General features: G+C 41.4%; 1 protein-coding gene across 6 annotated transcripts in view; it reads right to left on the bottom strand.

Moving 5' to 3' along the window:
* SLC45A4 (solute carrier family 45 member 4) overlaps nt 1-27,176 on the bottom strand; it is a 90,281-nt gene that overhangs the window by 42,001 nt on the left and 21,104 nt on the right. For 2 of the 6 annotated variants that reach the window (XM_056333029.1, XM_056333034.1), the window contains exon 1: nt 25,807-25,934. The exons of 1 other annotated variant lie outside the window; for it this stretch is intronic. The gene's annotated coding sequence lies outside the window, so the exon portion shown is untranslated. 3 more of the 6 variants (XM_056333031.1, XM_056333032.1, XM_056333033.1) reach the window with 3 other exon arrangements.

Below are 27,176 nucleotides of genomic sequence, written 5' to 3'. Positions count from 1 at the left end.
TACTTTAATTACAGACTCATAAAATGTTTAATTGCTGGCAGACTCAGGCAAAATTACATTCAGTAGAATTTAAAAGTTTATATATCAGCTCTTACTATTTGGAACACGTGTGCTGTATTACAAACTAAGGTTCACAGATAACAGTCCTGTACAAGATGGCTTTTAAGTCTCTGGTGTTTTCTTATGCTTAGTTTCCCCCTGTCTCTGTCTATGAAGGATTTAACTCATTTCCCTAAACACCTCATTCAATATGCAGTTACAGGGTAACGGAATGAGGCATGGAGAGGAAGGCAGTTCATCACACTAGAATGTTTTATGATGCACTGGGGCAGCCTGCATATGCAAGCAGGATGACACCAGGCTGAGAGCATTTGTCACTGGAAAGGATAAAAAGGCAGGACAAAAGAGGGTATCTGAGATTTAGTCCATTTGAGCGAGACTCTTAAGGGATCACTGAAAAAGTTATTCTTGAAGTGGAAGATGATGGGGAGAGATCAGATAATTTAAGAGACAAGAATAATGGATGATAGATGGAGGTAGACTTTGAAGCTGTAATTGACACAGATGATAAGAACAGTATATTTAAACATGCCAGAAAAAGCAGTTACAGTATTCAAATGCAACAGCAAGAGGCACAATGAACAGGTTTTATCTAAAGGAACAGAGAATTACTGTTCCATTATGTCAATTTTGTGGTAAGCATAACACTAGTCTTCCTGCAGCACTTTCATCTGACTCCAAGTGCATGTCTAACATAAGAGCCAGAGAGTAACAAGAGACTCTCAGAAAGGTCTTCCAGTTCTTTTGTAAATCCTGCTAGGTTGTGTTCATATTTATTTTAGACCCATCCAGATTCTGCTACTGCTCTTTCCAAGTTAATTTTGAATTTGGCAAGTTTGAATAGTGGCATTCTTCCTTATCAAAAAGGAGATACAAACTCATTTACCTGCTGGAAGTAATTATTACTGAAGCTTTTATGCTAAGAACTCAAAAGTAAATGGCATTTAAAGAGGAGATGGATTAAAATATGAAAGAGAGCATGCTCCCACATCTGCATTTAGCACAAATTCTTTTCTCCCATGTTCGTTGGCTAGTGAAACCAAAACTTAATTGACAATCTTTTTAATTGTAGCACTGAATATCCATGGTAATGTCCAATACAGTCCCTTCACTTATACTCCATGCGATAAAGCCTTTGAACCGTATAACTAAGAAATAAGCCAGCACTATTATTTTTTAAAAAGTGATGAATTAGGCTTACATTTTACCTACCATTCAAGCTGACTAGGTACTAAGAGAGTTAGCCTCCCTTCCTCAGACAGATGTTGAGAGACATGGTGGCAAAAGTTTTCAGAAAGGCAGCTTCCTTTTCATCTGTACCTTTCTGACCATCCAGTCATGCAGCAGCTATACAAAATAAATTAAAAAAGTAAACTGGCATGAGACAGCATTTCTCTCACAAAGCTGAGACCATGTCCCCTGTTCTGCCATGCACTCTCGCTATACTTTCCATAAAGTTTCAAAAGGCATTTTCATAACTAACAAAGAATAAGGAAGTGGAATGAAGAATTTCTAATACTGGAGAGTATCCAGTGAAGGGCTACAAAGATGATTAAGGGGCTGGAGCACCTCCTTTCTGAGGACAGGCTGAGAGGACAGGGAGAGGAGAGCTGGGCCTGTTTAGCCTGGGGAAGAGAACACTGAACTGAGGGGCGATCAAAGTTGGCAAGTGTCAAGAGGATGGGGCCAGGCTCTTTTCAGTGGTGCCCAGCGACAGGAGAAGGGGCAACGGGCGCAAATTACAACGCAGGAAGTTCCTTCTGAATATGAGGAAGAACTTCTTTACTGTGAGGGTCAGGGACAGAGCGCTGGGAACAGGCTGCCCAGAGAGGCTGTGGAGTCTCCTTCTCTGGAGACATTCAAAACCCACCTGGACACGTTCCTGTGCAACCTGCTCTACGAGATCCTGCTTTAGCAGGGGGCTGGACTGGATGATCTCTAGAGGTCCCTTCCAACCCTGAGCAGTCTGTGATTCTGTGAATTTCAGCCATGGAAAGAGGTTTGTGTTGGGCGTTGTAAAGATGTTGGATATGAAGAGAAGTTTAGACACAGAAGTATTCCTGATCTTTCAAAGTGTTTTATGGGAGGAGGGGATTGATTTCACTAGCTCTTCTTCAACTTAATTGCATGTTTTACTTTGACCTTTGGCCACATTGCAACAATGACAAAACCTATAAAGTGTTAGTTAATATTTCAACTAAACAGTCAGGTAACATTCTGAAAATTAATCTGTAAGCAAAATTTTATAAAAGGTGCTCAAATTGCTTGTAATCTGATCTGTTATATTTTTACTATCTTCCATCTAGGCATAAGTCTTAATATGACTATGTGAAGCACAAAACAGTATGTTACAAGGTTGACAAGGCTGTATCACAAAAATCCTATGGCTCCCAATAGGTATCCTTCAGAAAGTACATGAATCACTGAACCACCAGAGGAAAATTACTGCCTGCCTTTAGGGTTTTCCGAAGAAGAGGAAGAGTTATATACGTCAGATTTGTGGCCCACAAAGTTCAATGGTTTTCTTTTCCCTAGCCAGCACTAAGATGCTAGAGATGGACAAAAAGCTCACACTGAACAGTTATGCAACACAATGCCTTGGGCAAATGACTTCTATCACACTTCCCAGAGTGTTTTGTAAGTGTAAGACTTACAGGTTGACAAGCAGTGTTTTTGCATTTGTAATACCATCATGTGGAGGTTAAAAGATTGGCAGTACACCCATCGATACCAAAATAAATGGGGTTAACAGTGATCCTGCCCAAATCTTTTAAGACTGAACTATTTTTAATGCATGTTTCCAGATATCTCTTGCTAACAAGGAATAGGAATGTACTGTTCAACAAGCAACTAGATTTTCTGCACCAGTGCCAAAGCATATGACTTTAAGCTATGGAACATACAGCAAGTTTCAGGTAATCACACACGCACTTTTACAAGCAGTAATACAGCTTGGCAAGTAGAAAACAATTAAGTAGGCCCAACTGGATACCACAAGAAAATTTCAAATCTTTAAGGAGGGCTTTCTTCCTCTGAAGCCATTAGGCAATCCTTAAGGCATTTATTGGTGTAAGAAACAATTTCAACAGGGTAGGTGTGCACTAGTTACAAAATCCTAAGTCCTGAAGGGAAAAAACAAGCACAGCCTAAGAAAAACTAGAATGAGTAAACTGAAAAGGATGGAAACAGTTCTGTGCAAACACTACTAATATCTGAGGGAACATGGAAGGGATCAAGCAGAAACTACCCCCTTCTCTCATTTGGGTCTTTAAAATTCATTGCATTAACTTCCAATCACTTATTTAGCCAGCTCTTGTCTTCAAGATCTGCCTCTTACATTATCATTACTTTCTCTTACATGCAAGTATACAGATTGATCAAAGCCTCCTCAAATCATGGTGAAGAGCTGCATTCAGTTTTGCTCCATGGGAATTGTTTTCTAATGATGTAGGAAATACTCTAGTTCAAACAAAGATTCTACAGTCTAAAAGAATTCTACCTTCTTGACCCTGCAAGAAAGGATGAAGAGGGGCCTTGAGCCATCATTGTGTACAAATGCCTTTTCATTGTTTACCACTAACTTCATAAGGGAAAAACACTCAAACAATTCTTAAACACTCAGAAACAGTTCTTATAGAAGTAGGCTTTAATGATTCCGGTTCACAATTGTCACTGGATCACTAGCAGGTCCTCAGATGACATCCTGCATGACATATCGAGAAAACCATAAACAAAAAAACCAAGGCAGGTGTAATTCTGCTTCATTAAATATGCAAATGTTTGACTGGAAAAGAGAAGTGTTGAGTGTCCAGAAATTGCCAGTCTAATAGGACAAGATTTTTGTTTTCTCCCAGACTTACACCTTACCCTCCTTCAGTTCTTCAATGAGTACATCCCACAGACATACACACTTGTAACCATACTATTTCACCTGTGAACCATGTTAAGCTGGCAAGCCTATTATTGCCCAGTCATTCCATTTATTTGTCAAATACTTAACTTTTCTGCCAAGCTGGTTTATGCTAAGGTTTTCAAGTAGTCTGGCCATCTCTTGAAACGTTAGCTAGACTGATTTAAGTATAGCTTTAATATCAGTATTGGAAAGAAAGGCATTTGAGTTTATCTGGCTTTTCCTCAGACTAAATAAATGTTTGGCTGAACACTTCTACTCTTACATTGCAGACAAATATCACTTATTATTCCTTCCATGATTAAATGCAAAAGGGACACTGGGTTCTACTTCAGCATCCGACTGGCTTGCAAAACGATACATTGTTTGGACTTAGGCCTTTTAAAGAGTAAAGTGGCATTTGTCCAAGGATAATTACTAATGTTTTGAGTTCAAATCCTCTGGTGCTCCACCATGCCAACAGACAAATAGCATGTTGCTGTGAAAGAGCAGCTTTTAAAGGCAAGGCTGACCTTCATCCCTCTGCAAGTGTGGTTATACCCCCTCACAAAAATTTGTCAATTCTCAAAATAAAGTAAGATCAATTCCAGAAGATGCTGATCCAACTGATTTTGTACAGATGTCTGCCCCATGATTAATTTTGTTCTACAGATCTACAATAGGAACAGTAGCTTGCACTACAGAGGTAGTAGCAGCTGAAACAGATAAGATACTCCTTGTAGTATAAACCTGATCACAGCTTCAAATTCTAACAAACTATACTTTTGCTAGGACAAGTCTGTTTTGCTAGCAAGGGTAGTTTTGTTTTACAGCCAGCTGCTTGCACAGGAATCTCACACGAAATACATTACCAGCTTATTATACTGCTTACACTATAGGTTTCTCAATCACTTTAAGCTGGCATAAACAAGTACTTCCTCTAAAAGCAGCACCCTCTTCTTCCTTTTCTTTGCCCCAGGCTCCTTACTCCCACCCCTTCCTGCGCAGCCACACACGTATCTAAGTAGTGAACCAGAAAGTGTAACTGATCTAGGTTGAAAACTAAGCTGACAAAAACATGTCCAAGAAGCTAAAAAGATCCTTTATAAAGTCAGGTTAGTTTTATCTGATTGCATGGCTGGATGGATCCATACCAACATAACAGGGGAAGGGAGGAACAGAGGCAGCTAGAAGTATTACTTTGGGTAGTAAAACCTAAAGCCAGTGTAAAATTACAGCTCACACAGAGCAAAGAAGTTGTCAGTGGATCCCTGCGGCTACAAGGTCAAAAGGCAGACGCACCAGCGCAGCTCGAGATGCCTTCTTTTCAGAAGGCAAAAAGAAGGCTCTTCAGTCATGCTGTGAGAGCTATCATGCATTCTGCCCCCTAGTACTTGCCAGATGCAAGGCAGAACACTCCTTGCTTAGCCAACAGGCAGCTATTTTCTCCCTGGTTGTTTTGTGGCTCTGTTCCTAATTATTAGCAGCTGTTTATAGTAACAGAACTGGCCACAGGGGAAGTTTCTTTGGCCCATGTCAAGACACAAGTGTTCAGCCACTGCAGTAAGAAAAGCATCTAGGTAACATACCTGGACTTTTTTGCCCAGCTGGACAAATGTGGTCAACCAATCTATTTGAAGTTCAGCAAAGGGGCTGTATCCTTCTGTGGTCTGATTAAGTTGTTCCTTCATAAAAGTTTAGACTCAAAATTTCCTGTGACTTTCTAGAAGAATCATGATGTTAAGTGAGTCATGAGGCCTTTGGTTCAAAAGGGCAGCAATTACAAGCAGGTAGTTGTTTAAATTCTCATTAAGACTTCTCCCATAGTTAAATGCAAACATCGAAAGATTTTTAGCTATTGCTTCCTAAAAAACAGAACTTCATTAACCCTATCTGACAGGAAAGGCTATAGTTGTTCAGAAATAATTAAAGAAGTAATTGTGCAACATATTACTTAATAACAGTCCCATATGTGAGCAACATTACTCCAGATCCTGAGAGAAAAGCCAACCTCTAATTTTAAAACAGTCTTAACATTAAACTGGACTAACCTGTTTTGAATCACTAAAAGCCTGCCAAAGGAAAAAGGTTAAGGCTAACTGGGTGCAATCAAGAATCACATTCAACATGTCCTAACATTTAATTCATCATTCAGGTAATCAAAGGCACTGAAACACAACAGCATAAACCAGCTTGTTCTACAAGGATACTATGCCTAAGCAACCCTACAACTGACAGCGAAAGAAAGCTTAAAAGAGATTTTTAACAAGTTCATCTTGAAACCTGAGATTTAAAAAACTACAACATATAAGGAAGCCACTGGAAGCAGCACAGTGCTTTTGCATCCTGACCTACTTTTAAGGCTACCACAAAATTTAGGCCACTGAAGCAAGATCTGGGAGGCTGGAAATCATTCTGCAGCATGTTGCAAATGAAGTCGATATGGAGCAATCCACCTCAATGGAGAAGCAGCGTTTCTTTCCACTTCTTGCAATGAAAACTTTCGCCTGCCCTCAGGACTCTTCACACACTGTAATCCAGTCGATGTATCTTACAACCTTTGCCTTGCTGTTGTTTAAGTCAGGGCATAACTTTTGAAAAATATACTCAGCTGAAAGAAATTATTCTGGCACCCCTCCTACTATTAAGGCTGAACATAAGACATCTCAACTCCCCCAACAAATCCATAAAAATATCCAAACAACAATCTAAAACAATAGTAAGGGTGTGTGCCACTTCATTTTGAAAGGGTTAATGAAGACTTCTTGCACCATTTCCTTGGTATGCACACAAAATTCCAGAAATTAATAAAACCTGACATAAACAGGCTTCCAACTCCAGCCCTGCCAATATTAAAACTTCTGTAGGGTTTCCTGCCTATTTCTTTCCATAAAGCATGGCCTTGATTAGAACCTCCCTGGCTTTCTTGGGATCCTCTTTCCACCCCTTCCAGCTTACTCAGAAAATGACCAAGAATAAGATTTTGGCTCATGCTGGAAGACATGGCGATGCAGTCGCAGCTGGCAATCTGTGCATGACAAGCTCCCCTTATGGGCTTTTTTCTGCCCAGACATGCAAGGAGGAATAGAAAGCTTAAGATGCAAGAAGAGAAATGAAGGTCCTCATGACATCAGGGAGATCATCTTTGTAACAGACAGCACTGCTTCCTCATTCTGCATATTTTGGGGGTCAATGTCATTGCCACAGCCTGATCATTACTGGGGAAAAGATGTAGGAAACCGTAAGTCTTTACAAAATTACTGGAACAATTCTTGGAAGCCATCTTTTGAAAAGGCATCCAGAATTTCACGTGAGACAGACTTTATTCAGTGCATTGGATATTACACTGCTCTCTAAAGGCACTCGCTGTTACTAATATTAGATCAGAGTACATTGTTAAGTCACTGCTGCTCTGCTTTTAGTAGGAAATACTTCATTTTCTTAAACTGGGTAGGTAGCCTTATCTGATTAAACTTATTTTTTCTTTTATGCTAGGTAAAAAACTTCATATATGGCCCCGTTACCCTCATATTTATTAATACAGATACATTAAATAAATAAACATTAAGGTGGCATGGACAGAAATAGCAACAGAGAAGCCTTCCTACCTAGTGGAAAATCTAACAGCTGGGACCAGCAACACTGGAAAAACAGGCACTAAGAAGCAATGTTACACTACAGCAAAGACACAGGCATGCCTTAGTGATGACAACTGGATCTCCAAGTAGCAGGTTCTACCCCCAAAATTAGGTAAAGGTTAAGGGCAAGATAGCAAGCACTGACAGCTAAGTACTTTCGATACCAAAAAATAACCATCTACTCACTACATAAGCACAAAGAACTCATAACTCATGGGGATGCACATCACTCAAGGCCAGCGTGCAAATATTCTCTTATGGTCTAACAATGCTGCAAATAACTTTCACTAAGAAAATCCACTAATTTTGTCAGAGAGGCACAAACTTCAGTCTGGCACAAGCTAAGCATGGCTCAGCTTAGGCATGCCCTACTAAAAGATCCTCAAGTTTTAAAACCCTGTTGAACTCTAGACTTATCTCCCACCAGAACTAAATTCATTTATTCCCTCTGTCTCAATGACAACAGTAAAAGAAAATTAAGGCTATTATCAGGGAACATCTTAATACATTACCAAGTGGATTAACTGGAACAATCTTACCTTCATGCAGAAGGAAGGACAATGTCTAACCCAGTGGGGCTGGTGGTGCAAGAATAATCAGTACATCATTGCCACTAGCGCTTTTTTATTATTTTTTTTCAAGTTCTTTCACCAAGGCTGTCCTCCTGATTGCAGTGTGGGAAATGCAGTATACCAGTGTAGCCACTTGCAAACTCTTTGCTACTCTCCAGAATGAGCAATACTTTCTATAACAGGTTGAGATTAGTGTTTTGCATGAATAATCATCCATAAAAAATAGTCAAGCCAGGACTGATTACTTAGTTCTGTATATGCAAAGTTAGATATTCCTTGCAGATATTACTGTACCTATGATGAAGAGTGCAACGCTTTATTTTCACGTACTGGAATTTGAACTAATTATATTCACTGCTCTGAAAATTCACAGGCTGGTTTCTTCAGGCTGTAAATGCTTAAGAAACCCAAATACTGCCAGAATATGTATTAGACAATTAGAGAAGCTATTCAATAGATCAAGACAAAAAAAGAGCACAGCATAGATCTTCATATGCGGACTCCCCCTCGCATATCATTAACATCTGCAAAGTTTAATTCATTGGAATTATCTCCAATTACAGATCCCTAAATGCATTACCATCATTCAAATCTCAGAAAACTCTGTTAAAGTAAGCTTTTGAAAGCACCCATTGAATTTTGTTCAAATTGTACAAATTTGTACAAAGATGGAGAAATTAGGTCTTGGCTGGATTTTATTAACTCTTCACATTATTACTCCCTTAGAGAAAACCCAGAACAACACAGAAGAGGGTTTCTCACACCACAGAATTTCTGAAGGGTTTGTAAACAATTATATATAACTGGTTGCATCATCGTGCACTAAATATTCTCTTTTTGCTTTCTTTGACTGGAGTCACAGATCAAACTGGTACATCATCAATGTGATGGTTTAGTAATAAGCAACTGCTTACAGCCTAACCTGCAGTTGAGCCCACACTGATTCAGCATGATTGCTGGCAATTGTCTCATCAGCATAAAGGAGAGATCTCTTCCCTTCCACCTCTTCCCCATCCCAGCTTCACATAGCTTCCCTCCATTTGGGCCAAGTAAAATATTCTAACATCCCCTGATGAAGTGTTAAATGGAACTCACCACTATAGTATTGAAAGAAATGTGTTTAGAGATACTGAAAGCTGCTTAGAGATTAACTTTTTTTTCCTTACTTACTTCCTCCTTGGCATCCAAGGAGGCCTGCCTCCTGCTAATGCAACTGTGCTGCAAAGGGTGCAGTAAAATAGCTGCTTCTCAGCCACATGACCTCAAGCCTGTGATGCAATGGAAAAAACAGCTATAGGTTAGGGCAGCAGTTTTATGGTGCAGCACCCTGGGTAAACATCTTCAGTGCCTCCCTTCTGAAGCACAAATGATTACAAACAAGCATTGAGACAGCATGCTTCATAAAAATTATAGCTCAAGCACTTGAGCAGATCCCTGCTCCGGTTTTTCACACTGTCCCAAATACCAGAATGACAGACATGTTTATGTTCATTGCCATTAAGTATAGCCATCTGATTTATTTTCTCAATTATTTAACTAAATACTTGAACTGGCCTAGCAGCGATGCATAGCCTGTATTTTTAAGTAAGGTGTAAGATAAAGAAACAAAATTAAGAATCCCCTCTTAGTACCAATTATCAATAAAATTAATAAATCTTAATATCAGAGAAATACTGTTTGGCTAATAATATGAATAAATCACTGCTTAGAAGGGTTATATCACAACACTGATTTCAGACCATATCTATACCATCTAGGAACAATACAGTAAGAGCTTCCAAAAACAGTACTTTAAGCAAAGTAGCTTAAACTTACACATTTAAGAGTTACACCTTCTGGAAGAAAGCAATACAGGTAAAAAACAGACAATACTTTGACCAACATAGTATATTTACAAACGATGCATTTTAGAAAAATTAGTGCAAGTAATGTGATTTAGCTGGTTTATAAGCAGCCCTGTGGAAAGCTGGTGGCCACATTTAAGAGCAGCTTGATCAGGACATATTTTGAATTTGAACTATGTACACATGCTATTTTAGTAATGTGTTTTGCCAAGCTGCAACCCTGTTAGAACTGGCAGGATAACATATTTACTGACACACAGGCTAAAATAATAAGAGGCTACAAGTTCTTGGCAGTTGGACTCTATACATAAAGACCGGCTAGCAGGGAAATATTTAGAGGACACAGACACCCTCGATTTGTGATTTTGTAGAACTATGAAACACTTAGCAAAGGCTTGTCAGAATTTGATATTTTTACCTAATTTGGAAGTGACTGTTAGTCATTCTCCTCCTATAGGACGCATGAGCTCCAGCATCCATGACACTTTTAACAGCATACATCTGGACCATTATGGGATGAGACTTGCAGCAGTTCTGTACCAAAGCCGAAACCTTTATAGTCTGCTGTTGTATCAGCGCAATCACTACTGCAGTTCTGACAGCTGACAGGCACCTTCGGCAGGTGAAAATGAAAGTAAACACGTCTCACAGTCTAGGTTTGGTACTGTCACATTCAGAAAATTTGATCATGCTCTGTCAGTCCATCAACTTTTCCTCTATGCTTGCTGCAAAATATACAGCTGACATCGTTCAAGGGAAGTTTTACATAGGACCTAAGGAATCCTTTAGGGGCAAAGCTACACTATGAGATGGGGGCAGATCTCATCCACACAAACATAAGCATTATCACAATATCTGGAGCACAGATCTTATGCCCCTTCAAATCCGCACAGAGACATTTTCCAGGGGCAGAGTGGTTAAGAGGTATCAGCATAACACTTTTGTCATCTGCATTATAATTGTTACAAGCCAGCTGGGGCTACCACAGGCAGGCCACGAAGGCACTAGAGATGCTAACCTATATTTAACTAGCTTGAATATTGGGTTGGTCTTGTAAACTATTATCCCCCTACCCCATCAAAATAAAAAAAAACCAGCAAATGCTCTTTGAAAAGCATCTAGTATCTTGCAAGCATTTTCTGTTGGCAGTTACGATGAGCTATACAGCCTTAAATTACCTAAAACATCCTCAGTGAATCGATATTACACAAACTAAAGCAGTTTTTCAATGTCTCTAAGGACAAAATGTTGTTGCAATATTTTCTACTGGACTAGGCAGGCTTTTTGTAGTAGAAGGAGAGTTTCTTCGCATAAAAAGGGTAAAGTCAACAAATCATAGCCAACATTAATTTAGATGTAAGGTTCAAAGTGATTGCACTTGAGTAATTTTCTAGATGCAGGGCTGCTGGCATAAAGAACACTGTAGCAAGAAGCTCAGCCTATACAAGCATGACTGACTTTAGAAAAAAAGCTAATCGAGTGGTTGGTTGTTTCTTTATACACAGCTAATTGCATACCAGCTACAGTACCTTTTGAGATCATTCTTGGAGGCAGAATGAATTTGTGGTCAGATAGTATCACAGGTATTTCTGTAGGTGGATAGAGCTGCTTTAATACTTGCAGGCACTGAAAGCAGCATGTGAGAAGATCAGGACAAGGGAAACACCAGAACTTCAGTACACAGAATAGCATGACACTGAAGTGCAACAGCCAAGTTAGCAGGTTATTCTACCAGACATCTAATATCCTCAGAAAAGCATCAGATCCTCTACTCAGAAGTGCATGCACTAGAGTAAAAGAACAAACAACAGTTTTTCTTATGCTGTTACCCTGGATAGATCATGAAGTTTCAAGCCAAGTGGGAAATTCAGTTGGGAGATAGGGAAAGAAATAGCATCCTGAACACCTAACAAAATAGGTTTAGGTTTCTAACTTTGTTTAGAGACACCAAAATACACATGTAGTTAGCATAAGACATCTTCAAAGGAACGAAAATAAAAGGGACACCACAGTCAATATGAATACACTTTCAGTGTAAATAAGAGCTACAATAGATTCAGGACCCCAGAACTGGTCCAGTGAATGTAGATGAGGACACTTACATTTTTTAAAATGTATACCAACTACAGCTTGGAGACTAGCAAGTGCAACTTGTTGAGTGTTGATTTGAAGGACAAACAGGAACAGCAACATCTTGCTCAAAGTAGTAATTCGGATTAGTCTAACATGCACATATAAGGGACCTCCTATTTCAGGGGCTGCATGGCTATTCACAGAACATACCAGAGGAAGAACTGACCACACTGAGAGCTGATCAATGAAAGCTGCCTTTAATGCACTGAAACTGTGCTTACGCATCTCAACAGTTTGACAGAAGCCCTCTCTAAACTATTAATTATTCTTGAGTATAACACATAGCAACAGCGTGGGCTTCACAAAGATAGTTAAATAGCTCTCCATGCATCTTCTGTCATCCACATACCTTTATTATGCTGCTTTAAGTTTGTGGTTGCACCACTGACTGTTCCACATCTTGTTCTGCTCACGTTCAGTCTGGCTTCACCTCTGCTGCTCTGCTTGTATCATAGAAGAAATGCTGGTACAAGATTTTTAACCTCTACTCTTTGCCCTGTTTTAATCTTTTGTGATTCAGCAGAAGCTGTTGAGAATACACATACCACAAGCTATGGCATCCAGCTCTTTGCTTTAAGCTTTCATTGCTTTCTGATCTTAAAAGTATAATGGATAGGCTTCCCACTGCTCCTCTGGAAAGCTGAGCCTGACCTTAACAATATTCTAGATGTTACATTTCCAGCTCCCTAATCTGTCAATCATGATCAACTCCTGGTGGCTTCTACTTGCTATGATATACTAATTTCTCCATTTCCAAAACTGACTTGATGTTTATCTTCAGGAGATGACAACTGCCCACAGCAGCAACCCAAGCAAGGAGCATCACTAATCACATGCAGGGGTCAGATAAAGTATGATGTGAGCTCACATACACCTGGTTGAATGTTAGGTGGTTTTGAGTAGATAGATTTCTGAAAGGGATGCTTTATTTCTGTGGTGCAGAGGAAATCACAGGCTTACATGTGGGGGTAAGGGGGATGACAGGAAGACTGTCAATTCCTACAACAAAGGGATGAGCTATAGCTGCCAAGTCAAAGTAAAATAGTTGAATCAAAGAATGGGTTGGGTTGGAAGGGACCTTCAAAGACCATCTAGTTCCAACTCCCTGCCATGGGCAGGGACACCTGCCACTAGACCAGGTTGCTCCAAACGCCATCCAGCCTGGCCTTGAACGCTTCCAGGTACGGGGCATCCACAGCTGCTCTGGGCAGCCTGTGCCTCGCCACTCTCTCAGTAACAAATTTCTTCCTAATACCTAACCTAAATCTACCCTCTTTCAGTTTAAAGCCATTCCCCCTTGTCCTATCACTACAGGCCCTTGTAAGAAGTCCCTCTGCAGCTTCTTGTAGGCCCCTTTAGGTACTGGCAGGCTGCTATAAGGTCTCCCCAGAGCCTTCTCTTTTCTCCATGCTGAACAACCCCCCCCCCCCCTCTTAGTCTGTTATCTTAGGAGAGGTGCTCTAGCCCTCAAGCATCTTTGTGGACCTCCTCTGGACTTGCTCCAACAGGTCCATGTCTCTTACATTGGGGCCCCAGAGCTAGACAGTACTCCATGTGCAATCACACAAGAGTGTAGAGGGAAGAATCACCTCCCTTGACCTGCCAATCATGCTTTGTTTGATGCAGCCCAGGATAAGTCTTCAGACAATTTCTTTAAATAACTGCTCTACTTTAAACTGATAAGAGAAAGTATTCAGTTAATTCTGGTACAAGATAGCAGCTTGGCTCCCAACCCAGTTCCCATGAAGATAGTTAACACTTAGAGGATTCCTTTCTCTAGCATTAAAACTAACTAAATTTATCACACATGGAATTGACAAGGGATAGCACATTTGCCCCTGAATTATTGTGCAAATTTGGGCTGGTTCCCTCACTGCAAGGTGTTTAAAAGCAAAAGGTTGTTGGGATTAACAGACTTATTGTTCAGGTTAAGAAATAACTTCACTGTGCATTTGGCCAAGTTCCTGAAGAGCAGAAAAAAAAGTTTTTACCTTGACATAGTAATGTACATATTAGTCCTAAGTATTTAAATTGTTACACCTGCTTAAAGTATATGGCTGTTAAGAGCAGACAAACCAAAAATATCAAGTGAAGGAGGCTTTGAGTGGCAGAGTTACCCAGGTCAGACTGTGGGGTGATGTCACTTTTGCTTACTATTTCTAAAAAGCCTGTTGCAAGCCCTTTGGCATATTGGATGGCTTATAGACCTTCTCTGGTTTCAGTTAGAGACTTTTAGAATATATTCTAGACAACTGGAATTGCCTAAATTTGGTCACTCAAGAAGTCTTCCAGGACAAATCCTACCTAAACACAAGGGCTTTAAAAAGAAAATCAGCAGTTATGCAGGACTTCACAGGTCTTTTATTAATAAGCATTAGTAGGTGCCATGCATCCCTATATTAAGGCTCTGGCAACCTTAGAGGAAACCACCACAGAAGTGAGTAGGACACTCAGATTGACTTAGAACATTACAACAGCTTCCACAACTTTTACTATAAGGAGTAACTGACTCCAAAATAGTATTTCTGAGTAGGGTTTCAGGAGCTTTCTAGTGTTGGTCCAGAAATATCATCAACTCATGCACTGCAGCTTACTGAACAAAGATCTGTAAGGACTGCAAAAGACAGTTTGACATAAAAAACCCAAATATTTATTCAAACACTGCTCCTGCAGAGAATGTATTACACATTTTTCAGGAAGGCCTGTGGGTTATAGCAGAGAAGCAGAACCCATGTCAGTATCCTGTTGAGAGCAGATACCCTTACTTTTGTCCTAGTGTTACATCAGCAGTGATGATCACCTCACAGGACTAACAATTCCTCACCAAGCACAACATTCAAACTTAACACTTCAGTGAGCAAAGCATGCTGTGTGTAAACAGACTGAGCCAACTAGAAAAAGCTGGAGGAGGAAGTAATGGAAAGGACAAGAGCCCAAAGACAAAACTACAAGACTGAACGGCATGAGATTATTCTATTTAAACAAAGGCTTGACAGTAGGTTTCAAATTTAAAAACTGTTGAAGGACAACATGAAGTGATCTCCATCAAGAGAAGTAATGATGGGCCCAAGTTGTAACCAGGATTATAGCATAGTCTCTACATGGTATCAGTATCAGAAGTGTTATTATCCATCATAAGACAAAAATCAGGTTCACTCCTTCCTTGCCACACTCATTGATAACTTTCACATGGCTCCACAAGCTGAGGTTGCTCCTTGCAATTCTTGCATCTTCAATGGTGATCACACATCCAGTTGCCTAGCTACCAGGTTCCACAAAGACACATTTATAGATGCTGCATGTGCAGTTGTACTCCTTCAGTGATAACACAGAAAGCTGAAGCAGCAAACTATCTTGTTCACAAGCTACAAGAACCAGAAAGTACATTTAGTATTTAACTAACAAACACCTTAAAGTTGATGCAAGTTACTGGTCAGCACATGGAGGTATTTAACATCTTAGAGCAAGGAAAACATTAGGGTGAAAGTTTCATGGTTGTTAAAGCTTATTTTAATGAAAAGTGTAGCTTGCCCCTCCAGGCTGTATTTTAGTTTGGCAGCTTTACTGAAAACACTGTGCTTAGTCATTTTACTTTTCCAATTACAGTACCAGCTTATGCAATAAACTAACATGTTTACTGTTCGAATGATCACCTGCCAGATTTTTTGAAGGAATAAGATTTGATTAAAGCAATGAGCAGTTAAGCATAACATACTTAAATGTTTTATGTTTTAAGAGCCTAAACAGACTTGAAGTATCTTAATGTTGCTTTATGTAGCAGTCAAGATTAAATAGACAGAACAGGGGCACCACATTCTTGTTATCTTTAAGTGAAATGCATTTATTATCCTTTAAGACCTTTAAGTTTTTGTTCTTCCAGTAGCATATTTCTAAGTTCAACATATTTCCTCTAAAAAAATATTTCTGCAAAATGAATGAAGCAGAACTTGTCTGGAAAAGTACAGATCACTATATAGTAAAACAGCTATAGTTTGAAAGGTCACTTCCATTCTGTTTTAAACTTATTTTTAATTCAAATGAGACTTTAATTTCTAAGTTACAATTCCACATTAAAAGAGCTATGACAGGACACATTACTACCCTTAGCTTGCATTCTGGTTCTCAATCAAGTTGCAGTGAGCTTAGGGGATAACAAATTTCCTAGGGAAAAAATTCTGCAGGAAAAGAATTCAAATGCTGCCTGCAAACATCTTCCTACTTATACACACTGCAGTTTGCATTGACTACAGATAACCAAAAGTTCTGGCTAGGACAACTTTCTCAGCTCACTGTCCTTTAAGGATTTAGTATGCCCTTGCTCACTACTCAACATCATGAAGTCTGGAGAAACAGGATGAATATAAAGTATGTAACTATATCCTGTATTTTCCCCAATGAAAGAATACTTGTCCTGTAACAATACACTTCTACCAGGCTTAAACTTTCACTGGCATGGAAAACAGAACTCTGCAAATAAAGTGTTATTAGCCTTCAAAGCATGGGACTGAAATTAGCATAGACACAAGTTTCCCAGGTTCAGTAGAAAATGTTAATTCCTACTGAAGAAACTAGTGCAATCAAAAGAGACTCCAGTTTACTTCAGGAGACACATGGGGTAACATAACCAGTCATCTGGGTAGGATCCCAAGTGGCCTGATCCCAGATTTCTTTGCTGGGCAGAAAATAAACCAGGGCCTTCTCACATGCTTTCTATTAAACAGTTCCTTCCATGAGAAGCAGGTGTGACTACCATTTGCTGCAATTAAGCTGATTTCAGAAGCATTGGCAGTCACACTAAAGCCATACTCCAAATCCCACTAGATTGTGAACAGTGAGACTTGTCTGTCACTTTGGATACATCCTCCCCACATACACTGTAAGTGAAACTGCACACCTGAGGAGAAAAGCTACCCAGCCTTTCAGGTTTTCCCTGCACAATCTGGAGTTTAAGTCTTGCCTAGCCTACTTGGTCTGGATAATGCAGATCTAACATGAAACTACAAGCCCAGATATAAACAATTGAAGATGTATTCAGTCATGTAAGCCTTCTATATTTTCATTCTTTTCTGCAAGTGTGACAGCACTATTACAAGCCTAAACCCTTTCAGATGCAAAAAAACCCCAAACAAGCTTACATAGCTTTAGTCTTAGCTGCTCACTAAGAACTTAGAGCTACCGTTTGCCCTGTGAGGCCAACAAATTCATGAAGCAAAGTTCTGGGTCTTGCTTGCTTTATCAGATACAATAGAGTCAAAAAGTTTCCAGCCTTGGCTTCCTGGTTTGCTCTCAGTCTAACCCAGTATTTTCAAAGTTTCTTCAGTGAAAGCCAAGAATTGGCCCATATTCTTAACTGTTATTTGAAAAGATACCACTATTATCCAGGCTATTAAAAATTGCTTAATTCCTACTAATTAATACCATTACTGAGCAAGAAAATGAAGCATTATAATGGCATTAAGATAACCACGCCACGTAAGAATTTGAAGGGATGCTGGACAGTCACTGAAGCAAAAATAAGGACCACATTCTCATTTAATAGCTGTCACTTGCAGGCTTCCACTCATTTTCCAAGTTACAGGTAGATGCAATATGAATGAACTGAATGCTGCTACTGGAGATAGAGTATTGCTTTCATTTACACACTGCTTCCACCCTCACCACACTAATTCAGATGCAAGATTGACAGTACATTGTACGGTGATGTTATAATACTGACCTGAAGTATTTGAACACATTAACATTAGACTCTGCCCTTCGACAATATACCCTTAGTATTAAAGCTTAGGGAACTATTACCAACATCTCTTCTAGATTATGTCTCTAGTTCACGCTTTTTTTTTTCCAAGTACAAAGCAATTTTACCAGGAATACTCAAAGCACAGAACTGCAGCAGCTCTTAGCCCACCTCCTAGAGGCAAGATCTCCAAATCATTTGTCCTGCAGCAATTTCTGCATGTACTGTTGAAATCTTATTCCCTACTTAAAGAATTTCTTTTGTAAACTATAGTGTATATATTCAGTCTTAATACAGTAATTGCTATGTAGGGACTTAAAGCTTTCTCTAGTAGGGATGTTTGACCATGGGCCACCTCCCAGTCTACTGCTTTGTCAGTGGGAAAGTCCCTAAAACCTCAGAGATCAGTGAAGGGTGGCAGGGACACATCAATTACTACATTCTGAGGAGGCAGAATGAGGTTGTAATGATCCACAATGAAGACAACTTGTCATCAAGTTCATTGAAGGATCCTGTAAGTGAGATCTTTAGAAATACCTACCACAAGACAGCAAGTCTGTTGAGCAAAAGCTTCTGAAAGAGGCTGAAGTTAAGGGAACAGTGTAGCTATTATTGTACCAGTGATAAATTTAGGCATTAATTACAGCCAGTTATTCAGTAACCAGCTTTAACACAGAACTGGAACCAATCTCTTGGAAAGAGCATTCATTTAGGAGCATAGTTAAAGAAGAGAAAGCTACGAAGTGCAGCTCAGGGAAATACCACACAGTGTTGGGCTACTGGAATAAGCTGAAAGTTTGTAGTCTAATGAACTGTATGTTTAGTAGTTTGTAGTTGTTGAGTACTGGGGTTGTGTCAAGTGTACCTTTCCATGAAGTAACTTATGCAGAGGTAGGAAAATACAAAGAAATCTGTTTAAGGAGTACAGGGTCAGATTTATACTGAACATCCCTGAGATACTAGGTTTTTACATAGACAAAACAGTATTACTTAGCTCTAGCCATGAAAAGGCTAAGAATACCCTAACACAAAGTAGTAAAGCTCTATCTTAAGTCATCACACCACTGACTTACTTGCCCACAAGTATATCCTACTGTTCCTAACGAGCAGAATTACCAACAACTTAATATCAAGTCCAGTACATGAACAGGTATCAATGGAAGATGCTAGCACAAGGTTCACTGGATAGGCATCCAAATGCTTCTACATACAGCTTAACTGGGAGCTACTACACAGCTGAAAGGCCACAGTAGATATATTCTACTTGGATGTCCAGCTCAGCTCATATGCATACAAAGATCCCACTATACTAAAGGGTCAAAAAACTTATTTTCAAATGGCATCCTGAATTGTCACACAAACTATCCCAGAATGACCACTTGGAAGAGGACACATCTTATCTGGTTCAATGCCATTTCTCCAGGAGACTGAGCGACTCACTGCTGCACAGCTGCATATTGAGAGTTCTGAACAGACCATACCTGGAAGACAACAAATTGGATAGGTGATATGAAAGCAAAGCAGCAGAAAAAGCTCCAACTCTAAGGCCAGCAGTAACAGTAGGAACATGAAGGGTACAGATAACCATCTCATCACTCTTCAGACCATGAAAAGAGCTAGATGTTTTGACTTTCAGGCTATGACAACTGATGTGAATGGCAGATGGAGCCACAGGAGTGCTATGATGTTGGAAACAATCATGATAACTCCTGCACCAAGAAGTGTAAACCTTTTCCCTCTCCACACCAAAGTCAGAAGCAGAAGAGCCAAGAAAAAGGACAAGAACAAACCTACATCACAAGCTGATTCCCCCAGATATATTTCAGACAGAAAACAGGACATGCACACTAGATGTGTTAGTGTTAAAGCAAGCTGTGCATTTGTTTTGGGTTATTTTTTGAACTCCTGGGAGTTGGCTGGCCAGCCACACTACTCTAAGGAGCAATAGTTCAGACTGTAAAATCTCTCCTCTGGGAGTACCCAGAGCCAGACTGCACAGGCCAGCATACTTGCTCATATAGTCCCTTTGTAAAATGGGAGGAGTATTCTTGCCCTGTATGCATGCCTTCTCCACCACACCCTGCAAAACAAAAACAAACACCAACCCTGAAGCTCACTACCTGGAAGAAAGATCCAGCACTGAGACTATTCTACCAGTTGATTCCTGTTCCTCCTATTTGTACTCCCATATGATTGATAAGCAAGTTGTAGGTTTAACAGCACTCAGATTAAATGTATTCTGGAAGACTGCTGTGTGTAAGTGACGATAGGAAATTAAGTGGCACAGAAATCCAACAGTTATGTAGTCACCATTTGTTGGGTTAAGCCACTGATTTCTGGACATGGTCCAGGAAGACTGATCATATATTCATGGACAGAATGAAGATGGTAAGTGTTACATACAGTTGTGCTTTTATAAAAAGAGTGCTCTGGGGTCAGCCCCCAGTTAGATCATTTATTTATCTGGCACCAAAGGGTGATAATGGCTTGTTTTCAAGTCTCCAAAATAAATGAACTATACTGCATGCAGAAGTAGTCCAGGCCAGCCAGCAAAGGATAGAAAATATGCAGGGTCAGCATAACACTGGTTTCAATTTCAGTTACAAAAACATTAGAGCTCTCATTTAAAACAAGATGAGGAAACTAGGTTCTCTCTCTGCTCTAAAAGCACCAATCTTGCTCTCCCCAGAATGCTGATAAAACCCACCTCAGACAGTTTAGCAAAACAGTTCAGGAGTAATGCTTTCCTGCTGCTGTTTATGCACCATGATCTTTAAAAGCATCTTCAGTCTATTCCTTACAGTGAAGTTTTGTTTACCTCCTACCCTTTTACATCTTGCTACATGAGTAGCAGCTATTAACTGACAATTTTAGTCTTGTAAAGGAAGTAGGTCTCAATCCATTCCCAGAGCACCTCAGGCCACCCCATAGCAATCAGTCTTCATAAAACACTGCAAAAGAGACTTCTAGTCAAGCCTGAAGTGTCAAGCCAGCTAGGTGTCCTAAAGCTAAAGAGACTAGTTTAATAGCCTATACCCTTCATAGATGGGAGTCCTAGAAAGCACATCTTCCCCAGCCCTAACTGGGTTTTAAGTGTTTTATTAGTTGTCCATGTTGCAGAGACTAACTTCCCATCACCTATATACTGAGATTTATGTTCAAGCAGACTACATGCCAGCAAGAGGCAAACCAAGAGCAGAAGCAGCTCCTAAGCCAAACTAAATCATTACCCAATGAAAGCCTTGTGTCCTGATGCTCGCCAGAGTCACTTGCCAAGAGTAAGTTTGATGAGAAAACCTGGCTGCTTCTCCCAAGTTGTTATAACGCAGTATGCCAGTTGCAGTGTAAATGACTTTAGTGCTGTTATTTCCAACAAGTGCTGTAAGGGGCTTTAGTTAAGCTACTGTGTGCCAGTTTCCCTAAGATGGCAGTTCACAGTACACAAACCACTCAATGCCTCAAACATTGCAGTGCTCTGGAACCAGTGCCGAGATGCCTAAAGTTCAGCTTTTAACTTGAGACCAGCAACTCTATCACAGGTCTAGATTTAATAGCATGAACTCAGCTCTTTTTCATGCAGAGTATCTTATTCCACTTGGAGGAGTGAACTGTGATACAGAAGCATAACAGAATAACCAGTGTATTCAGGCTAGCAGTATTATTCAGTGCTTGGATTCAAGAGACCCTCAGTCCCAGCTGGAGCACATAATATCCTTTACTAGTGGAAGTTTTGGGTGGTTACTCCAAGCAGGGCTGTAACCCAAATGCAAGATGTGTGGGTAACTGATAAGCTGCTGACTGTAAAACAGTCACCTGACCAGCAGCAGCTTACCAAAAGCATGTAAAACCTTTAGTTCACAGCCCAGAGCCCCACAGCTTAAGAGTGTCTACCCCCAGGCTTGGTTTCTGGGCTGTTCAGGAGCTCCCGTCTGGAAGGCAACTTTCAAACTGAAACACCAGCTATCTGTCAGGCTGCACACATGGTGTCAATCATTCTGACAGCAAGCATTCTGCTTCAACTTTCTGGCAACTAGATTTGCCAGAATGATTTGTATCTTCTGCTTCTGTATGGCAACCTAAATGCACAACTCTGCTAAAAAGTTTATTGGACTTGTTAAAGCAGTTACCAAGCAGAAGGAATGCTCTGCTTAGAAAAAGTAGTTTCAAACACCTCTATCAGTTTAGCACTGGTGTATTAACCCAAATGACAACCCTGCACTCTCTATTCCCCAAGTTAATCACACCGTTAAGTGAAAGCTGTTTAGTAAGGCTGACAATGTGCTGCAAGCTGAAGGACCAGGAGCTCCAACAGAATAGTTATCAATTAAGCCTTCTCAGACAGAACTGCACATAAGACTACACCATTGTCAGTGTAGTTTTGATGACTTATGCCTATAACTGAAATAGCTCACAGCCTGGGATCTTGCAAATATTATTACAGGTAAAGGTTATGGGAGTAGCTTGCAGAAGTAAAATGCAGCACAAACATTTTTTCATGTTACCAGTCATTGCGCAAGCTGCTAAAGCTTCCCCCTCCATCATAACAGCCTCATTGCTTCCACAGCAGCTCTCCTGGCAGATCAACTGGAAAGCCCCGTTTCAACCCAAGTAGCTTTGCCTCTGTTCTACATGCTTTTACACTAACCATCACATTAAAAATCAGTTTGAGGTGTAAGTGGAGTTTGTTTTTATCTCAAGCATAACACCACTGCACTTGTGCTGTTGCTCATACACACTGCTTGATCATTTGATGCAAGTGTTTTAGGGTGGCTTCTGCTGTTAGGAGTAACAGCAAAGGTACAGACTCCTAGTTAAGCTCAAAAAGAAGTGCCAGCTGCAGCTTTGTGATGGGTGACGTGAAAGGATTTCACCATTTCTGCCTTAACATACATGTAGATGTGCCCACATACTGTGGGTGAAACTGGCTACCTACTCTAGGAAGTGAGGCTTTAAGTCATAAGGCATTCAACTAAGACCAACAGCAGCACATCACAGGCAGAGTTTACAGATTAAACTAGACAAGATCAAATGCTACTGTGCAAAAGAACTGTTTATGGCTTAAGTCTGCTGAAAGTACAGAAGTGTTATACAGAACTGTTCACAACTGCAAGCATTATCTAGCAATTAGTAAGCCATTTCAGTCATCAACTTCCTACCTAGGAATTTATAAGATGCCTATCAAAGTCTAAGCTACTCAGTTGGCAACACGTTTTGACTTTAAGGTTTTTCCAAACATTAGATGCTGTTTCACTGTTGAAATACTCTGCAGGTACCACCCAACATTTAGTATTCTCATAGCTTTTAGAAATGATCCATTTAAAACTAGTTTATACAGACAAAGCCCATACATTCCAGCCTTAGTATACAAGCAGACCGATACTAAATTACCAAGACTTAACTTTCTAGTTGTCAGTGAATCCAGGAGTGGAGCGAGTTTAAAGGTAATTAACCTCTGAGGTCACAGCCATGTGAGATGGGTCCAAATTCAGCCTGCTTTCCCTAAGCTCCTCAGAGCCTGTATTTCCACACAGAATAAAGGGAGTTAGTTCAGAAAGCTCCTCAAATAGGCTACAGATTTACTTCAGTGTGAAAAAATGAAGGTCACACATAGACACACAAGCAGCATCAGTCAGTTACACCATACTTCATTGGAAGCCACAAATACACCCCTGGTGTTGCCCCACAGAAAAGACACATGAACAGAGTTGTACTTCATTAATTTTGAAGTTACATGACAGAAGGAGCAACAAAATCATCTACATCAGTTGTTCTTGTAACAACCTTCTCGCCACTAATGAAGGACACCCTCCCTTGTCTGCTTAAGGCAGTATAATACAAGTGTTTTTAAACCAGACTGAATTGCTAAAATACATTTCAGCTTTGAGGGAGAGGATTACTTTTGATTGCAAGCCATCCCCACAGCATCCAAACAAGAAGATCCCATCAGCAGATACTGTTCATTGCTTTCTCAGCAAACTCCCAGAGCAGCAGGTTCCTGTAGGAGTTAACATGCATTACACAGGAGGGTTATCTATAGAACCATATGTTTTCAATTTTACTGAAGATGCCTCAGTCACACATAATTGAGTGCAAGAACTGCTACCATTTACTTGCTCAGAGGCATGAGCCAACCCATGTAAACTGGCCTCTGATATTACAAATAGCTAACTAAAATAAAAGTTGTTCCACTGATCCCATCCCTTACAACACGGAAATTGTTTTGTCATGAAAACTTCTTTAAATATCCAATTTAATCTCATTAATACAGGATTGAAGCTCTCACTTCTAAGACAGCAGCTGCCACCACCTTTGACAGACACAGGAACTGGTAGATGTTTGTGGATGTCTCAGACTACTGAATGCAGTTTCAGGAGCTTACTGAGTGTTCACTGTAAGTCTGAAAAGCTAAAAGTACTTCTGGAAGCATTTGTAGCCATAGTGTCAAGTAAGTACCTTAATCTCTTGTCTGAAATCCCTTTCCTTATTTAGGAAGGGAAAAATTAGGCCTGTTGAACATTTCATCAATCCAGTATAATCATTAAACAAACCAAGCAAGGAAAACCTTCTCTTTTGCAATACTGTTGTGGGGGAAGAGGGCATATATAAGCTACATCTATGCAACTGCACCAGCAACCACTTCTGCCAGACACTGACAAAAAATCCTGACTTCTAGAGGGAAACAAAGTATTCACCAGCTCACTCTTTGAGCTCAAGTGCCTTCAAGCCATATTTCCTTAAATATTTTAGTAGTACAGTCTGATTAAAGCAGTGGAACATGACGCAGATCACACTGGAGCAGTTTTTACAGAGCAGTAAGGATACGGCTGTAACAGTGCAATTTCCTCTTAGTCCTCATAATGTTGCAGTTATCTGTGCTCTGCACCTAGTGCTGCCTATCCCTGAAGGCCCACTTCTTGTAACATCTCTCCTTTCCTTAAGGAAAAATCACCTCCTCTGTCCAACATCCTGCAATATCTTTCCTATCCTTTTCCATTTGTAATTCACTGCATTAGCCAAGCTCTAGCAACATTGATTCACTCACCGCACCCCATGCCAAGTCAGAGCCTTGGCTAGATTGTTTCTTCCCCTCCTTTTCCTCTATACATAGAGAACACTGGAGGCCAATCTCAACAACAGAAAGCTGCCCCACAGGGAAAGTATTTTTCAAGGTCAAACACAGTTTCTACACCTGATAAAGATGCTAAATTAGGGCATCTTGGAGTTGCAAGTTACCAATAACATGATTTTAAGGAAAACTGCAGCCTTTGTGCAACACTTATGTGCCAAGTAATTTCTTCCCCCAGTACCTTCCCACCATCAGACTATGAGAGGTGAGACTCAACTGTTTTATGACAACATATTGCAATCAAGTTACAGATTAAGTGTAGAATTATTCAAATGGAAAACTAGTGAAGTTTAATAGTTTGAAGAGCTACACTAATTTCCATCTTTGGCCCCTCGGTCAAGTCCTCTTGCAGCACACTCAACACCCAACACAGTCCCAAAGGGGCACTCAACCACCTCCTTCTCACCCCATTTTCAACTCAGTAGGACTCACTATCCCAGACAAGCCTCTCCAACCCAGCCTTACTCACCCTACCATTCATTCCTCAACCCTTTCCAACATCTGCAGCCCCACATTTCCTTTAGCCCAATCCCTCACCACAGAGCTCAACTCTTTCCAACTGCCACCTCTGCAGCCCCATGTCTCCCTCACCTCACTCCTTACCCCCTTCCCCCTCTGCAGCCTCACACCTCCCTCACCCCTTTCTCCCCTCTCCAGCCCCAACTCCTTCACCCAAAAGCTTCTCAGCCGTCCCTCACCCCATTGCTTCCCAACCTCTCCTTACCTTCACACTCCCCCTCCTCACTCCAGGTACCCCCCACAGCTCAGCCGCCACCCCTCCAAGGCCCAGCCGCCCCCAGACCCACTTACCTGCCCCCGGGTCTCCCCCTGCACCCGGGACCTGCTCCGTGCAGCGGGGGAGGCGGCGGTGCCGGGAGGTGGCCGCGGCGGCCGGCGGGGAGGGTGGGGGAGGGGGGGAAGAAGGGAGGGGTGAGGTCACTCACGGCGGCACGAGCGCGGCAGGCGATACGGGGTACCAGCGGCCGCTTTATACCGGGCTCCTCGGAAACCGTCTCCCGCTTCCGCTTCCGCCCCCTCCCCACCCCCGCCCCCTTCCCGCGCCGGGGTACATGAATATGCAGTAGGGGGCGTGGCCCGGGGGGGCGGCGGCGGTCGGGCGGGGGGCGTTGCTATGGTGACGGGCAGGCGGGCTACGGGGGCGCCTTGGCATCCGCCCAGGGGCGGGGGTCGCGGGCGGCCCTCCCACCTGAGGGGAGCCGGGAGGGCAGCGGGCGGCTGCCGGGGCCGGGTCAGGTGTAGCGGCCGTTCCCGCTGCCGGGGGACGCGCGGCCGAGCCCGCTGGCACCTCTCCCGGGGCCGAAGGGGGATTCCTGGCCGGAGAGGGAGCCGCGAGCAACCTGAGGGCGGTTGGAGGCTGCCACCTGATCTGCTCCCGCCGAGCCAGCCAGCGTTTTCCACAGAAACTCGGTGGGGACATGGCGCGGAGCCGCTCTCCCCTGTCCAAAAAAGTTGTGCCAAGTACAGCTCCAAACTAACAACTGCGAAAGAGCAGGGGTGGACGCCCTTCCCTACCTGAGATACTGCAAACATGTCGGCCCAAAATTGTTGACGTTTTCCTGCATCCTGAGGAAAAATAACACCTTTTCCTCAGGCTTGGCCACACGCAGAGTCCCATCGTGCTTCCCTTCCATCAGCTCTGTGCCCGCCAAAGCCTGGGAGCCTCCTCTCCACATGTCCAGCCCTGCGCTTTAATGGGGTGTGACAGGCCAGTGCCTGTCACCTGCTCTGTACAAGGGTCTAGTCTGACATTCATCACACCCGCAATACACAACGTTCAATATACAACATGCAGGGACCCTCAGGAAATCGAAACACTTCAGTCCTGATTGAAGCCATAGTCCTGCCACATTGTAAGCACCCCCTGCAAACTTGCCATAAAAGAACACGTTCTTTCAGCACAGGTGTGGGGTTTTTTTTATTCTCAGTTACCATCTCCTAGCCTTAATTGTGCTGACTGCAACGGGCAGGGTAGTGTAATACTTAATTTTCACTACTTACATAAACTGGGGATGCATAAAGTAGTGTATGAGTGGCATGTAAAAATGCACGTTACATTGCGTAAGTGTAGTTGTTTTCTGTTTCTTGACATGCCATTAAGTATATATTCCAAAACAATTTTTTTAGTGTAAACTTCTTTCTCTGCAGCTTATGAATAAATA

The sequence above is a fragment of the Falco biarmicus genome, chromosome 3, assembly GCF_023638135.1.
Source record: "Falco biarmicus isolate bFalBia1 chromosome 3, bFalBia1.pri, whole genome shotgun sequence".
NCBI classification, from domain to species: Eukaryota; Metazoa; Chordata; class Aves; order Falconiformes; family Falconidae; genus Falco; species Falco biarmicus.
This window is presented reverse-complemented; position numbering and strand designations above follow the sequence as displayed.